This window comes from Bactrocera tryoni, chromosome 1, assembly GCF_016617805.1.
Source record: "Bactrocera tryoni isolate S06 chromosome 1, CSIRO_BtryS06_freeze2, whole genome shotgun sequence".
Taxonomy (NCBI): Eukaryota; Metazoa; Arthropoda; class Insecta; order Diptera; family Tephritidae; genus Bactrocera; species Bactrocera tryoni.
This window is the reverse complement of record NC_052499.1, coordinates 19,435,227-19,453,405: the sequence shown is the minus strand read 5'-3', so window position 1 is coordinate 19,453,405 and position 18,179 is coordinate 19,435,227. Positions and strand designations below refer to the sequence as shown.

The 18,179-nt window shown below is 36.9% G+C and overlaps 1 protein-coding gene across 3 annotated transcripts in view; it reads left to right on the top strand.

The window, feature by feature from the left end:
• Positions 1-18,179, top strand: part of LOC120773733 — an 87,931-nt gene that overhangs the window by 18,582 nt on the left and 51,170 nt on the right. For 2 of the 3 annotated variants that reach the window (XM_040102793.1, XM_040102810.1), the window contains exons 1-2: positions 6,751-7,048; positions 18,004-18,081. The gene's annotated coding sequence lies outside the window, so the exon portion shown is untranslated. Of the gene's footprint in view, positions 1-6,750; positions 7,049-18,003; positions 18,082-18,179 lie in introns of those variants that run through there. The other variant, XM_040102802.1, reaches the window with a different exon arrangement.

Sequence of the window (18,179 nt, the reverse complement as noted above, 5' to 3'; positions counted from 1 at the left end):
TCCTGGGCGTGGTTAGTCGTCATCGCATTCTCGATCTTCCTTGAATAATTTGTACCAATCAAACGCACTTGTTCGCGACAAACAATTATCACCTAAGGCCTTTTCCAACATTCTGAACGTTTCGGCACCAGAAATTTCACACAAAATTTAATGCAACTTCTTTGTTTAATATTTAACTCATTGTAAAAGTCGCCGAATGCACTTTATGTACAAGACAAGCGTTTTCTAAACACTAAAGATGTGAAATTTGATGCAGAAGTCATTACAGTCATAGCCACCTAGAAAAAAAATATTTCGACGAATGGGTTTTCGCGTGAAATTTCAAATAAAAAATCTCAAAATTGTTTGCTTACATTAGTACATATATGGAGGCTAAGAGAAGTTTTGACACGATTTTACCTATTTTTGGCGCAATTTATAGTCTGATTTCGAAAATTTTTGGACGTTGAATTAAATAGCATGAGGACACTATTTATGCAAAGTTTAGTTCCAAAAACTTCATTGATGCTTGATGTGTATACTGTAGAGTGAAAAAATGAGAAGGAGATTTAAAGTTTTTTATATGGGAAGCAAGCATGGTTGTCACCCGATTTCGCTCATTTTCGCAGCATACAATAGTAGTAATTGCACAATCGCGCACTCCAAATTTGGTTGAAATCGGTCAAATAGTTCCTGAGATGTAGAATTTCACCTAAAAGTGGGCGGTGCCAAGCCTATTGTCTAATTTTTACACCGGCTGTCGTAAAAATCTACTCCGCCTTCTGGTTGAAAAATTCAGTGCTTATTGTTCATCTAATCAGTGAGTTGTCATACTTTTAGTAGTTCTCAACATAACTGCTACATGGGGATTAGGCGTGGTTAATATCTTGTTTTACCCATTTTATACGGCAATCTCAATTTTTACTTCAGTTAAAGCTGGCACAGACAGACAGACAGACAGAAATATGGATCCTAGCTCGTATCGTCTTCCTGATCATTTATATATCGATTAGTTTTTGACGATACAAACAACGATTAGGTAAGTAAAACTAATATACTCTGCAGAAACTTGCAGAATAACAAGTTCTATGTTCTAACAGATAAAACAACAACAACTGGATTCCTTACTTGATGAGACCGAAATTATGCGTGTACTACTTAACGATAGCTAGTTGATTCGAGTTTTGTTTCAATTCGTGTGGGTGTGTGTCGGTTATTCGCTGAACAAGGAAGAACTCAGATCTTCAGGATTATTCAAAACTTTAGAACAACTCAGACCTTCATCTTACTGTACACAAAGTTAGTGAAACCTGTTTAGAAATAACATTGAAAGGCTTTTAGCTAAAAGCTAAGATCATCATGGAGCCTTGTAATATTAACCTCTATTCGTAGGCAGAATAAACAAATAATGAGGAAGTAATTTAAGTTGCTCCATGGGTCCACATATCCTGATATCCATATAAAATTAATAATAAAAATTTATCAAAACTTCCATTGTGCTCCCATTTCATTTTTAGAGCCAGTTTCAGAAAGCCCATCACTTATGCAGCACATGAGAATATATGTGCGATCAAATAGGTTCTCAGTCAGCAGCCGATCGATCGCGGCGATACTTCTAAATGTCTTACTAACTAAAATGGCTTTGCTATCATGAGAACTGAAGCCAAGTTTTCAACTTTTAATCAAATTTATAGCAACCAGAGAACTTCTCGGCTTTTCCGACCTTACCGTCGCTTTATGAGTTTTTGCACAATTAATTAATTTATTTGCCTAAAAACAATACACATTTCCAACCATTCTCTCATTTTATATAAAGTATGCAGCAAGTTTTACATTTAAATAAGCTATAATAACGGCTTTATATTACTGAGTTACAGGCCACAATGGCATTTCGGCATAGGATATAGCTGAGGAGATCTATTTGACTACCGAATAAATAGTGAATATCTGGTAAGAATTGAAGTATTCGAATTCTCAAATGACAATTTTTTAGTTGTCTGGAAGGTGGCGAGAAATAAACGTCTCAGCAATATAATAGTGGATGATCCAAGTAGAGGTACTTATTTATTTAAATTGCCGTTTTTTGACAGATTACGTGTGAGTGGTGTCAGGCCGTCATGTAATTATTTTTAAGCATTAGTTGGCATTTCATCGTAAAGAGACTAACGATCGAACACCATTAACAAATTGTTCAACTTTACTACGAAAATTTATGTTCCATGTAAAATGTGTTTCGCGTGCTTCACTCAACTTATGGTCAATATATCGGCCTACTGAGCGCACTATTCGTAACATTATCACACAACTTGAGACCCAGCATTTATTATTGGATAATGTTCGACCGAATAGACCACTTCCAGCACGCAGTGAAGAAAATTTGGCAGTCGTAGCTGAGAGTATACAAGAAGACCGTGCTGAGTCCATTCGACGCCGTTCCAGCAAGTCAAGCTGACGTATGGAACGAGTTTTTGCATTTTTTTTACGAGATCTTAAATTGAAAGCGTACTAAATACAGCTTGTGCAAGAGCTGAAACTGGTCGACTTTCCCAAGCGACACTGCATAAGTTCCAATAATATCCTATGTTTTCGAGCCAAATTTTGTTCAGAGAGGAGGGTCATTTCTGGCTCAATGAGTATGCCAACAAGCAAAATTGCCGCATTTGGGACAAAGAGCAATGTGAAGAGATTCAAGAGCTGCCATTATTCATTAATTTAAAGTTACTGTGTTTTTTCTTTAAAAAAGTAGGAAACCTGTAAATTGATCACCAGGTATATCATATTGTTGACTGTTCCGTTTTAGTGTGAGTTAGGTTAAATCAACAGCAATAATATTATCAACAAAATGAAAGATTCCGTGAAAATTATGAAGTGTCTTAATAAGATTCCTTCAAATAGGAATCCTGACTGTTGAGGAGTACACTGTTTACAAAATAGCTAATTGCATTTACTATTATATATCAATATACAAGTATATTGGCGAGGGAATTATCCTTGCATGAATGTACGTAAGTCAGAGAGCTAGTAAGTCGCGTATAAGCAATAAATTGTAGAAAGTGATTTTAACCCTACTTCAAATATTCTGACACCTGCATGTACATACCATTCACTACTCGATACTTTTTTCAAATTGAAAGCCAAATGAAATAAAGAATTAATGCGGCTCTTAAGCTAATTGAAGCGAAGCGGTGAAGGTATTTATTATTAGTAGACAAGTTTTTGCAAGTATTTTTGCTAAGCAATTTTCAGGGCAATCAATGACTAAATATTGTGAAGCATTTTTAACTAAAACAAATAAGGAAGGGCTAAGTTCGGGTGCAACAGAAGATTTTATACTCTTGCAACTTGCAGGAATCAGAGCCAAAGAAATACCTTAAGGTATAAAACGTCAAACAGATCATCGGAATCTAAGCGATATTACATATACTGCATAATATTATATAATACATATGTATATTATATAATACTATACTATATATATATCGGGTGATTTTTTAAGAGCTTGATAACTTTTTTTTAAAAAAAAACGCATAAAATTTGCAAAATCTCATCGGTTCTTTATTTGAAACGTTAGATTGGTTCATGACATTTACTTTTTGAAGATAATTTCATTTTAAATGTTGACCGCGGCTGCGTCTTAGGTGGTCCATTCGGAAAGTCAATTTTGGGCAACTTTTTCCGAGCATTTCGGCCGGAATAGCCCGAATTTCTTCGGAAATGTTGTCTTCAAAGCTGGAATAGTTGCTGGCTTATTTCTGTAGACTTTAGACTTGACGTAGCCCCACAAAAAATAGTCTAAAGGCGTTAAATCGCATGATCTTGGTGGCCAACTTACGGGTCCATTTCTTGAGATGAATTGTTCTCCGAAGTTTTCCCTCAAAATGGCCATAGAATCGCGAGCTGTGTGTGCATGTAGCGCCATCTTGTTGAAACCACATGTCAACCAAGTTCAGTTCTTCCATTTTGGCAACAAAAAGTTTGTTAGCATCGAACGATAGCGATCGCCATTCACCGTAACGTTGCGTCCAACAGCATCTTTGAAAAATACGGTCCAATGATTCCACCAGCGTACAAACCACACCAAACAGTGCATTTTTCGGGATGCATGGGCAGTTCTTGAACGGCTTCTGGTTGCTCTTCACCCCAAATGCGGCAATTTTGCTTATTTACGTAGCCATTCAACCAGAAATGAGCCTCATCGCTGAACAAAATTTGTCGATAAAAAAGCGGATTTTCACATTTCGAACCGAACACTGATTTTGGTAATAAAATTCAATGATTTGCAAGCGTTGCTCGTTAGTAAGTCTATTCATGATGAAATGTCAAAGCATACTGAGCATCTTTCTCTTTGACACCATGTCTGAAATCCCACGTGATCTGTCAAATACTAATGCATGAAAATCCTAACCTCAAAAAAATCACCCGATATATACATTTATTATAACTCATACACCGACCGACGTATTCGGTACAAGGTTTGTAGAAAAACGAAAATCATTATACTTTTGTAGTATATAAGTTAGCACCCCATACATTTAAAAAGAATCATATGATGCATTAATATCATATGATACAAAGCAATATAATATGACACCACTATATCGCTGAGAGTGCGACACGTGTAGTGGCAACTCGTGGGAAGCGCAGCGTCAGCAAACTCCATACCCGTTGCAGCGGCAAATTCTGTTCTTGCACAGAATTCAATAAAGGAGCATAGCTCCCAAATAAAGGGGGATTGCTCCCAAAAAAAGGAGCATAGCTCCCGGAAAACATTTTTTTTTATTAAAAGTAACTAAACGTTTTTTAACTTATATAAGCAGGAGTTGGGGTAGTATCGACCCGACTTTATCCATTTTTGCCAATACCACATACTAGTCTCCTGCCACATACTAAAAAATATGCTCCCTGGATTTCATTAAAGTCGCTCACATACCAACACCAATAATATGGCGTTAAGTCAGCGGGATTTTCGAAAATCCTGATATCACTTATATGGAAGCTATGTCAAGTTTTCAACCAATTTTATATATTTTAGACACAAAAACACAATGTTGTGAGTAAAAAACGTTCTCTCATTTTCACTGAGATAACTTTGATAATGTTGTTGTAACGGATAACCTATTCCTCTTTAGTATGGTAAGGATCAGATATGTTGTTGTCGACATCACCCAACGGCAGGCAGTGTTGCAAAAAGGTTGTCAGTGTCATGCGTGCAGTCATGGCAAGCAGGTACATATATTTGATCAGTATCTATTCTGGATAAGTAGGAGTTTAATCTACTTCAGTATCCCGAACGAAGCTGCGTAAGGGTCACTCTCGATTCTCGCAGCAACTCGAGGTCTTCATCTGCAATGGTTGGTGGCTTAACTCCAAGTACGCAATTCTCTGATAGGGAGTCGGTGAAGGTGGTAATGGCTCCACTGTGAGTGGCGATCAGTGCACGTGGGAAGTTAGTTGCGTCCGAAGTCTGGTCGGCATATAGTTTAATGTCATCGACGTAGTTCAGGAATGACTTTTTGATGCTCTTGGAAAGTGGCACCGCTTCAAGCAGTTGACTGCAGTGATGATTTTTGTGAAAGCACCCCTGCATTAACTGCCTCTTTAACTGGAAGCATTTGGGTCTCACTATGCAGATGTTCGATAGGAGACATCAAGTTAATACGGAGTGTAGTATTCTGACAAGTTTTAAGCTTCCTCGTCTCCGTTTCATTTTATCCAGACGACCGTATTGGTGTGGCGTAGTTAAGGACCGGCCAGCCGATTGCCTTGTAAGTTGCCAACAAAGTTTCTTTGGCCGAGATTAATCTCATAATGGAAAATATATACGATATAAAGTCACCCGGAAATTCGGAAATTGTTATGTTAGCTATAAGGAGGCTGAGGGAAGGGCCGATTCCATCCATTTTTGATACACAGAGTAACTATTGACAGGAAAGGATTTTTGCTGACGTTCAATTGCAATTTCTATACATTGATCGATATTTTAGGTCAAAAGTCAATTATAGGTATTGGGTTCCACATATTCGGTGTTGAGGGGTTCGAAAACTGGCACTTTATAGGTTTTCGGTTAATGTTGTTTTTTTCTTCTTGTTTACTAATGAACGCGCTTACCAAGTTTTATCAAGATATCTCAATTTTTACTCAAATTACAGACAAGGGTCACCGGGATTTCAACTTTTCTTGCCATCCTGATCACTTGTATATATATAATCCTATATCTAGTCCCCTTAGTTATTTGTGGTATATACTATACAACTGTTGTGTAAACAAAACTATTACATATACTCTGTAGCAACAGGTTGCAAGAGTATAAAAATAGTATAGAAAAGTGGGGGAATGGCTATAATCACTTTGTCACGCTTGAAGCGAACTATGTTGAATAAAAAAAACATAATTTTGCCAAAAAATATATTTTGCTGTGGTAGGCCGGGGACTTTTCAATTGACCCGTTACTATTAAATTTCAACTTGCACCCTGTATCAACGTTTTCACCGTTAAGCAGTAAATCTCATATGTTTACAAATCACTGGCCGCGCTGCCACCACCCACTTCCGGTGTGAGAGCAACACGCAAACGGAATGCTACAAAAGAAAAGAAAACAGTAGAAAACACAAAGCACAAAACACAAAATGAAAAGCAAACACGATTCACGCTCGTCACTGCGCATGCCGTGTTTACACATTTGTGTGCAGCAACAATTGCACGCGAAAGAAAACGAAAGGAAACAGCTGCTTTGGATATTTTTGAGAGCACACTTCAGTCACTTGGCGGCACTCAAAACGAACGGAAGTTTGAAATACGAGAATTTTCAGCGAAAGTGCTAACGGACGCGCGCACTTGTGTGTGTGTGTGTGTTTGCGCCGCGAATAATTGAAGTGTGAATAATATGTGTTAAAAGGGAAATTTATGCACTTGCCCGTGATGGAAGTGAATTTGTGTAATAAAATTGAAATGCGAAATTGTTAAAAAAGATACAATTAAATGCATAAAAAATAAAATGTATTCAATTAGTCAAAGATAAAATTTAAATAAAAAAATTATGGTTTCTGCATAAAAATCAAGCGTGATTTGGGTAAGATTCTTGTAAATATATTTATTTGCTGTACACTTTAACACAGCAGTAAAAACCACAAGTGTGTATATAAATTCGCATATGCGTGCCTACAACAACAATTTTATGGCTCAGCGAGTTGGAAAAAGTCGAAATTCAAGGGCATTAAAAATTCATAGGCCAACGTAGATGCCACTTGTTTGTACGCGCCCAGTCAAGTGGGCATAAAAATTGTAACTTTCGGTGAAAAGTTCAAACCACAACGCTGGGGAATAAGCTATGAGTTTCATCTGTTGACATATATTTTGCTTTGTGCAACTAGTTTCACTCTTTAGAACTTTAAACATCTAATGGCGATGCGCTACTACTCCTTAGTAAACATGTCCATTATTAGAGTGAAGTAAATTTTTAATAATATTAGGAACAAAAAAGCTTTGGGTTTGTTCAAATTCAAACTATCGATACAGTGCCTACATGACCTTCGAATTCAAATATTTTCATTATTTTATCAGTATGTTCCACAATTGGACTTTCAGAGCATGGTGCTATGATACAATCTCTAGCTCAACGGGAGGTTAATCAAGTTAGTTTACTATAAAAATTACATATCTCAGCTAATGATTCAAAAGCTTAAATAGATTTAAAGGACTGCATGAAATCCGGTTGCGCGCTGATTAGTCCTGCTAATATGTAAATAGTTTTCCTCCTACTTTTACAGCTTACTACTACTTTCGAGGCTGTAAATATTCTGTGTCATAAATTGGTTGACTAAGAGCTCAAAGAGATCTGAAGTACATTTTGTGTGGCACCGAAAATTCCACAGAAAGCAGACTACATGATTTGAGTGCAAAAACAGGGCTCTTAAGTAAAAAACCTGAGTAACTTTGTAAAAAAACGTGATCAAGACAATTTCACTGTAGCTAAATAGACATCTAAGCAAAAAGTTGATTACATTGCGTTATTTGTTTAAAAAAAATAAGGTTTATCTAAAATTTAGTCGTCTGTTGTTTTTAAATCTTTAACCACTCAAAATATGAAAATGAAAATTTCGAGAATTTAACAATAGATAAGTCCCTTAAAGTGATCAAGTAAATGTGGGCATATTCCCACAAATTCCAACGGGTTAATCTCATATCTCATACCAAATTAAATTATCAAGCTTCGCAGAAACATGAAAAAAAAACCTACAAACATTAAATAATTTTAATTAACTATTTCCATAAACAAAAGGTGCACCATGGCGTATGTTGAATATTCATAGCCGTCAGCTACGAAATTTGTTGAAACTATGAAATAAGCGCGCATAAATGACGGCGAAAGCAACAGTGTGGGTGCCGTCGACTGTGATGCCAACAGCGCTCACCAAGTATATGCAGCCGCACACAACTACAACAAACAAGTAAATAAATGAGTACATTAGGGCACAATTTGAAAGAGGAAACCGACCACAACTTGCTATTATATTATTATTATATAAAAGTGCATGTGTGTTGGTAGTAAACGTGTGTATTGTTTGCGCGTAGTTTGGTACGCGCATTTAAATGCCAGAGTCGACACATGACATGCAAATTAATTGCCGCAAAACACAACTTTTGTTGCGGCAGTTGGAGCCGAGTGGCGTGTCAGTGGCCTCAGACATACACGAGCAATTTAATGCACACAAATGTAATTACCTTAATTACAAGCAGACCTAACTATAACTAAACGCATGTGTGCGCAAATAGCGGCTTCTATATTTATAGTATATACTTATATATACATACTTATATATATTGAGTCATATATATATAAATATTTAATGAAAGGGCGCTGGAATTGTTCACGCATCTCTGGAGTTGTACGCAAATGTGTAACTGCGGTAATAAATAGCTGCCTAAAAGCTTGCGAAATTAATAGACTGACTTGTGTTAGTTAAAGTTTGCATATTTAGAGGATTAGCACGTAAAATGACTTAAGTGTTTTATTCGAATTTTAATTTTCTTTTTAAGAAAATTGCAAGTTTTGATAAAAATGGTTTAAATTCAAAGATAAAAAAATAATAATAAAATAAAAAATATTTTAAAATATTTTTTCATAATTTTAATATGTTTTATGACAATTTAGTAAAACATATTTTTTAGCGTTCGTTCCCTTTTGTTCAACATAGTTCACTTCACACCTATCGAAGCGACCTTACAACTTTCGATGCCATTTTTGTAGTACGATTTGTCCTTTACTTCAAAAAAGACCTTCATTCTAAGAAAAATTTTACCAGCTAGAATTCTTTGAAATCTTCTTTTTCATTGCATCGAAAATCGGAGTGCGGAACTCATATCTCTCCCACTTAACCACCGGTTTAAGTACTACTTCATGGATGAGACAAGGTCTTTAAGTCTCATCTATCATACGAACTGACTGACTGACGCCTTATGAATATATTGAATATGGTTTAGTTTTGTCTTAATTAGTTTCTGGGGAACAGGTCTGTAGAATACAGTGGATTAGAAACCATTTGAAGCCCAATTCATTGACTCGTAGGACGATGCATTGCTTTGATGAAACCGCACTTTCTTTTGCTTCAAATGCAGCCATTTTTCGTCCTTCAAACATTCCAATAACATTATGCAATAGTCGCTGTTGATGGTCCTTTTTTTTTTAGTAGTAGTCAATAAAAATTATTCCATCGCATTCCAAACTACATTCGCCATAACCTTGCCAACTCACTGTTGTGTTCTTCACGCTTAGGAGCGGGTTCATCGTGTGCAGTCCACGCGGATGACTGTCAGTTGGGCTTCGGAGTAAAATTTTGGAGCCATATTTCATCCATTGACACACATCGACGCAAACACTAGGGTTCATTACGCTGAACATTTCCAAACACTGCTCCGTATCAGCAACTCGAGTTTGTTTTTGGTTAAAAGTGAGCTCGGGATGGATCACTTTTGCATAGACCTCTCTCTCATGACCAAATATTCGTGAATGATATGATGTACACGTTCAGTTGATGGCTTTAGAGTGCCTGCTAGCTTGAATAACTTCACTTTAGAATCATAAACATTATTTGTGGACATTTTTGAAGTTTTCATCGGTAACAACCTCTTTGAACGTCCACCATGTCTAAACTTGGCATACCAATTCTTGATTGTTGAACCTGAAGCGGTGTGAGTAAACCTGTCGCAGTAAAGCACCACAGATGTCAATGCAAGCCGATCTTTAGATACGTTTAAGCTTTTTAGCAAACGGTTTCATAGCGCCATTGCGCCATTTTTGGTGAGAGGCCCCGTCTCTTTCCAGTATATCATTAACAGTTGCACAGGACAATATTTTGCCTCCTCTGAAGCCATCTATCCCCAGATACTTCACCTTGTATAGTTATATAATCGAAAACAATTAAAGATATAAAACGTATCAGTTTCTTTTAGCAGCGAAAGCATATAAAGAAGAAGCGGGAACTGAAACTGTGAAAAGAAAGAGTCTTACTGGCCTCTTGATTATCTTAAATGAATACACAAAAGAATTTCTTAATAGTATTTACTGTTAATTGGACATAACTCACGATAAGTGCCCGCAGTCTGACAATAATTGCCCTAGCAGACGAAGTATTTAGATTGAAGTAGATTTCGGATTAATATTCATTGATTTCTTGGCCCATTCTAAGGCAGTTTTTATACTTTAGTGTCATTATACCAAAATATAGCAGAGTATCTTACCATATTATTCACATTAATCCTTAATGAACAATAGTACAGAGATTACGTTTATTAAAATTCTATGAAAGCGCTTAGGAAAAATTCAGCGAAAATTCTATATTTCATAATCAACTTCTAGAATGAGGTAGTACTTACTAATTCCCAAACAATTGCAGCATTAAATCTAATACAGTATGGTTTTGTTTACCTTTTGCGCACTAAATTATGTGAGTATATATAAATGTAAGTATAAGTAAATGTAGGCATGAGCGAAGCATTTGCCAGTCGCTCTTGTTTACACTAAGTTGTTTTTAATTTGAGTACGCCACCAGGTTGCTCTACTAGCAATTTTAAAACATACACTGCCGTGTATTTAGGTGTGCAGCGGTGAAGTCCATTTCGTTGTTTACACATTGTTTATATTTCACGTATGTACATATGTACATATATGTATACAGCACAGAACAAAAACAAAATTGTCTAACATAAACGAATGAAGTGAAATTTTGCAGTTCCCACGAAAGAAAACAACATTAATATACTTAGTTCATATACATATACAAGTATTTGTATACGTATATTTGTACGAGTATATATACATATAGCTTCTTATTATTTGTTTATATAAACATTTAGTCCTTAGTAACAACGACCCACTTAGCCCCAGCGTATTGATAAGTTCCAATATTATGATAGGTGCTATTGAGGCGATGTGAACAGGGATATTTAGAAACATGGATCCAAGGTCTTGTTCCGGCATCTGCAGACTGCTGTGCAGTCAATTAGTAGATGTTCTGGGGTTACAGGCTCCCTGTCGCAGAACTAGCATTTTGCACAAACAACTAGGCCCATATTATATAAGTACTTCTTTAGCTTACAGTGACCGCTGTAGAATGCGACAAGTACTCAAAATTTTGTCCCTTGGGAGGTTGATTACATAATGTATTTAAATCTGCTGAGGTTGTAACCACGCATTAGCAACTTGGCCTGGCGCAAGCCACGGAGTTGTTGCCAATACTTCTCTTTGCCTACTCCTTCATCCTTGCGCAGCAGCTCTTTTATAGTATGAGGACTCACCGCGATAAAGGGTTCAGGTCGTACCATGTTAGTGGTTAGCCAGTTCATTCCCGACTAAACCTTTGCACCTAGCAGTTCTTTACACTCCTGCAGCAGTACACACTCCTAGGCATGAAGACCTTGGTGTGTGGTCCTGGGACTTTTGCACCAATTCGCTTCGACGTTTTGAAGTTGTGTACCACTTGATTGTGCCATCCTTCAGCACTCACTCGATAGTAGAATCATTCCATTCAGCCTTAGTGGAAGAAGAGCCAATGGTATTTCACCATTTAAGTCCTTCATGCAAGGCGATTACATTACCTCTGCCAAGCTCTTCTGATGTCATTTGAAGCAGTCTGACCAATTACTTGGTGAAGTGGTGTGAGTTAAAGTATGACTTCAATTGCTGCCGTTAATCATATGCGCAAGGCACCCGCCATGCAGATGCATGCAAGTAGTTTAACAGTCAACATGCTGTTTCCACCGTAGAGTGGAATCCAGCGTGAGACCAAGATACTTGTCCTATTAGTCATCTCTGCCAAGGGTTAGATTCCTGAGGCCGAACAGAGGCCTACGTCCCGTAAACGGATCGATAATCTTCTTTGTACTGAATCGCCGAGAGTGTCCTCGAATTTGCCTATTGCTTTAATAACAATTTCATCAGCATATCCTAGAACTACTAGGTCGTCCATGACAAGGCTCCACAACAGAGGGAATAGCACTCCATTTGTGGGCAGCCTCATGTAGTCTCCAGAAGAATCCGGGTATCTCCCACTGCGGTTTCAGCTATTCCGATGCGCAGTACGGCCTCTATCCATCTGCGCACCGTTGCAGCCATATTCCTTTCCTCCTGTGCTCTTGCCCCCTCTCATGAGACGTGTTGTTAAAAACACCTTCGACGTCTAGGAAGGCGCACAACATTACTTCCCCTCCTTCCAGCGAACTCTGTGGTTCCGAGGTTAGCTGGTACAGAGCAGTATTAATTGATCTGCCTCCTCTGTAAGCATGCTTATTCGCATGCAGGGCGATTACGATTTCTCTCTGTACAAGTTTTTTTGGTTAACTGTATGTTAATAAGTTCGAGGTGAACAGCCGAAAGGTATATCTTAAACTCTTTTTTTGTTATTTACATCGAAGTTTCTTTGAAAGCTCAGGAACCCATACAAACAATTTGAAAATTGTCTTCGCATATCCCAAAATTGAAGGACATTTTCCACACTGACACAATACTCTTTTGAAAAGAAAAAAATGCAAAAATATACTCGTATTGTTATTTTTGTTGTTGACATCATTGCGTGAACAAACTCAATATGTCAGCTATGAAGCTTAAGTTAATGGTAAATGGAAAGAAAAGATTTACGTTTGCATTATTCAATAGCCATTCAAAGCGAAGCGAATCGAAAGGAAAACTTCTTAAAGAAGCGTTACGAATAACGGTGAAAAGATAAAAGCGGTTTATGCGGCTGACATTTTGTATTGAATTGATTTATATGGATCGAGAATGATTTCGTTTATTTATTCTTTTTTGAATCTTTCTTCAAAATAAGCACGCGGCTTTAGAGTTAGGTAACTGATTTTCACATATACATATTTACTTGTGTGTATGTATGAAGATATCATGAAGTATGTATAAATGGTTTCTAGAGTCAAAGGTTTTACTTAAGGCGCAAAGAGGCTTAAAGTATTATCGTATATACAATGACAGGCGGAAGCTTGGGTTCTGCAAGCATAAACAAATTCTGAAGGAAAAGTAAACATCGGACTTAAAATTAATAGGTTGTATGATGCGTAGTATCACTTTACAAACACGCTTTTAGAAATTTTTCACCTAGCCAACAATAGAGAAAAAATTACAACAAATTCATAGATTCGTAAGGAGTGTTCCTAATCGCTATTCGCATACCAAGTTAGTCTAACTTTTTGAAAAAAATATTGAGTAAAGATCACAGAAAAGATCACAACTTACGAAAGGAGCCTTTAAAGTTTTTTAACATTTTTGTTTTCCGAACTCAAAACTATATTTCCTAAACAAGTCTCAAGACCTCAATATCTTTCAAAATTCAAAACAAAACTTAAACAAGTAAGGAAGTCCTAAGTTCGGGTGTCACCGAACATTTTATACTCTCGCATGGTAAAGTGATAATCGAGATTTCATAATACGTCATTTACATATTTTTCAAATACCGTATTTTTGTAAAGTTTTATTCCGCTATCATCATTGGTTCCTAATGTTTATACTCGTATTATACAGAGAAGGCATCAGATGGAATTCAAAATAGCTTTATATTGGAAGAAGGCGTGGTTGTGAACCGATTTCACCCATATTTCGTACATGTCATCAGGGTGTTAAGAAAATATTATATACCGAATTTCATTGAAATCGGTCTAGTAGTTCTTGAGATATGGTTTTTGGTCCATAAGTGGGCGGCGCCACGCCCATTTTCAATTTTTAAAAAAAGCCTGGGTGCAGCTTCCTTCTGCCATTTCTTCCGTAAAATTTAGTGTTTCTGACGTTTTTTGTTAGTCGGTTAACGCACTTTTAGTGATTTTCAACATAACCTTTGTATGGGAGGTGGGCGTGGTTATTATCCGATTTCTTCCATTTTTGAACTGTATATGGAAATGCCTGAAGGAAACGACTCTGTAGTGTTGGTTGACATAGCTATAGTAGTTTCCGAGATATGTACAAAAAACTTAGTAGGGGGCGGGGCCACGCCCACTTTTCCAAAAAAATTGCGTCCAAATATGCCCCTCCCTAATGTGATTCTTTGTGCCAAATTTCACTTTAATATTTTTATTTATGGCTTAGTTATGACACTTTATAGGTTTTCGGTTTTCGCCAATTTGTGGGCGTGGTAGTGAGCCGATTTTGCCCATCTTCGAACTTAACCTTCTTATGGAGCCGAGGAATACGTGTACCAAGTTTCATCATGATATCTCAATTTTTACTCAAGTTACAGCTTGCACGGACGGACGGAGACGGACGGACAGATGGACGGACGACGGACAGACAGACATCCGATTTCGACTCTACTGTCGCCCTGATCACTTTGGTATATATAACCCTATATCTGACTCTTTTAGTTTTAGGACTTACAAACAACCGTTATGTGAACAAAACTATACTACTCTCGTTAGCAACATTGTTGCGAGAGTATAAAAACGCTCGAGGTCTAAACTTGTACCGACCCAGACGAAAACATTTTCAAGGCGACTATGAAGGTAAATATCAAGGCTTGGACTCTGTTTATTTTAAGAAAATATAACAATAATGAGGGCAAAGTTATAGCGAAGAAAACACCTTTGCCTCAACTTCAAAAGTTTTTAACTGAAGAATTTATGCAAATAAAGTTTCTTACAGCAAGAAATTCGAAAGAGCATTAATTTATTTTTTAAAGATTATGCCTTCGATATGTTGGCAGCGGCTTCAATTTCTGCTAACTCCTTCGAGCATTTCGACTGGTAACTGGCAAATGACACGCGTGATGCTTTGCTCCAAGGACCAAATCGATACAGGGTTGTCCACATAGACTATATACTTAACAAATTATCACATGAAAATATTTCACGGTGTGATATCACACGATTTTCGTGGCCAACCGACTGGCCCGTCGGATCTTCTTGGAACATTTCAAGTGCCCATAGAACGAAGCGATGTCGCTTGTGAAAGTCGGCCGGCTTATGTCCTGGCACAAGCTGTATTTTGTATGATCTTTAAGATCTCGACGCAAAATGCGCCAAGTCGTTCCATACGTCAATCCGAGTTGCGCGAACGGCGCCCGATTAGCTCTCTGCGGTCTTCGATATACTCTTAGCTACGTCTACGATATTTTCTCAACTGCATACTGGATAAGGTCTATTCGGCCGAATATTATTCGATAATGAATACCTGGTCTCAAGATGGAGGATGGTATTGCGAATAGTACGCTCAGTAGGCCGATTAAGTTGACCATAAGTTGAGCAAAGCGCGCCAAGCACATTAACTATAGACCGTGAATTCTCGTAGAAAGTAGAAGGATTTGTAAACATTTTCCAGGCGTAAGTCTTTTCATGATGAAATGCCGAATAATACTGAAAGAATATAACATGACAGGTTAAGACGACTCACGCGTGATCTGCCAAAAAAATCTATTGAAAAAAGTGCCTCTACTTGCATCACACGACAGATACTTAATATGCAAACTGCTGGCAATATCTTCAACTTCCACCTCATTAAGCAGGCATTTTAAATTCTTTTTCGTAAAGTAATTAATTACTCTCCAAATCTGTAGTAATTGCTTTTAAATACAGCAAAAGAAAAGAAAATGTAACCATGTCTTGAGGGCACTCATCAATATAATATAACATCTTTTCGCGCATTTCTCATATTTACTGATATAAAATTACATGCTTAAGCAAATATTCGCCGACTACTCACTCGTAATTGCTAGGCTTATTTCTGCGCTCATTCGATTTTATGGCGCATTACGCGCTTGCAACGTGTGTAAATGGCAAAGTAATCTCTTAAAATCTAAATAAATAGAATTTGGAAACGAAATCGCAATACATGCTTGTTAAGCCAGCAGACATTTATTAGACTGAAGTACGAGCAACAAGCAGAAGTTTACGACCCTTGATTTTGCTATTATTTATTACAAATAAATTTTTGAACTTATCTATCAGTCACACAATAGCTGATTGGCTTTACAGCTAGGTCTGGTTGTTCATATTTGATGCTGTGTGAGCGCAAACTTTTATACAAAGTTTGAACTTCATGAGCGCATAAAGTTTAAACTCAGAAAGTCCAAAAAATCTACTTAAAATATCGTTAATAATACAATACTTTCAGTTGGTGAAATTTTGGAAATTTGAGCCTCGAAAATTATGGTTCTCTTGAACTCCGACATCGAGTCGATTGTCTAAACAAAAGCGCCTTAAGTTTACGATTGATAAATAGTGCCTCCTCTCGTTGCAAAAACAGTCATTCCTCATACTAAAGTTATGACGAGACAACCCATAGGGTGTTCAAGCAACACTTTCTTTAAGTCATTCACAGACTTTTGAAGCTGCAGGGGTTGTTATCAGTTAAAGAGTAAAATGAAATCGTTGAACAAAAAACGACCTTGTAAACGATATCTAGAAGACCTATGTAAAACTTCATTAAGATCGGTTGGGTAGTTTGTGAGAAATCTTGACCAGCGACTTTCAAAACAAATAAAGCTTTGTATCTGACCTCGAAGGAGCAAATTTTCAAAGCTGTATCTCCAAAACTATTACTCGGATCAAGTTGAGCAGAGTCATTGCTGCTGTGGAGCGGAGTATCGAGGAAGACCTAAATGAGTTCATCCGCCATAGCGCGCAACAATTAGAGTTCTGCTTATCCACTTTCCGGAAGACGTTGCTGACAAAATCCAACTGGCGCAAGAACTGAAGCCCATCGACTGTCAAGCACGTCAAACGTTCGGTGAATGAGCCCAAAATGAGATGTCCACCGATCCAAAGTCATTGTTGAGACGCCGTTATGACCAAAAAGTCACTTGTATGTGCGCTCTGTGGGCAGAAGAAATTTCATTGGACCACATTTATTTAAAAATGAAGCTGGCTATAATGTGCTTCTCCGTGACTGAACTATAGGATACTAATGTGAATGACTTTTGGTTCAAATAAGAAGGCGCTACACGGCCAATGAAACATAAAATTTTTTGTAGAAAACTTTTAATGAGCATATTATTTCTTATTCTGGACCAATGACGTGACCTTCAAGATCATCCATTTTAATACCGCTGGACTATTTTTTGTGTGGTTATGTGAAGTCGCTTGAATTCACAGAGACGATTGACGCCTTGAAAGAGAATATTCGGTGCGTTATTTTTGATACATGCACCCAATTGCTCCAAAAAGTGGTCGAAAATTTGACAGCTCGGCTGGAATAATATAAAAAAGCATAATTTTTAAAAATTAGTAAAAAACTTTCATAATAAATTTTTTACTTAAAAACACACCTTTCATCTTGTTCGTTAAAAGCTGGCTTCTGTAAATAAGGGAATTTTCAATAAGGACGCTGTAAAAGTAGACAGACAGAGAAAAATAAGTTCTGTTCTATTTAATTTAGTAACTCAAAATTTCGAATTGTTAATATTAAATAATATTCGTTTGTAAATTTTAGCATGGCTATAAAAAATATGTCTGACTTTTGTACAATTCACACACAAATATTTTTGCTTTCAACCGCAAATCATGTATTAATTAAATAAACTCTATTTTTACTTACAGCTTATAATAATTAAATTAAAATATTTTTTACTGCTGCAAATCAATGGTTTTACCTGCCTAAATACCTCCACCAATCAAGTAAGTGTTTATTAATATTTAAATAGTTTAAATTAATTGGAGTTATGGATCAATTTTGCTATGGAGACTTTTGTGTGGCGGATTTTAATCTGCATTCA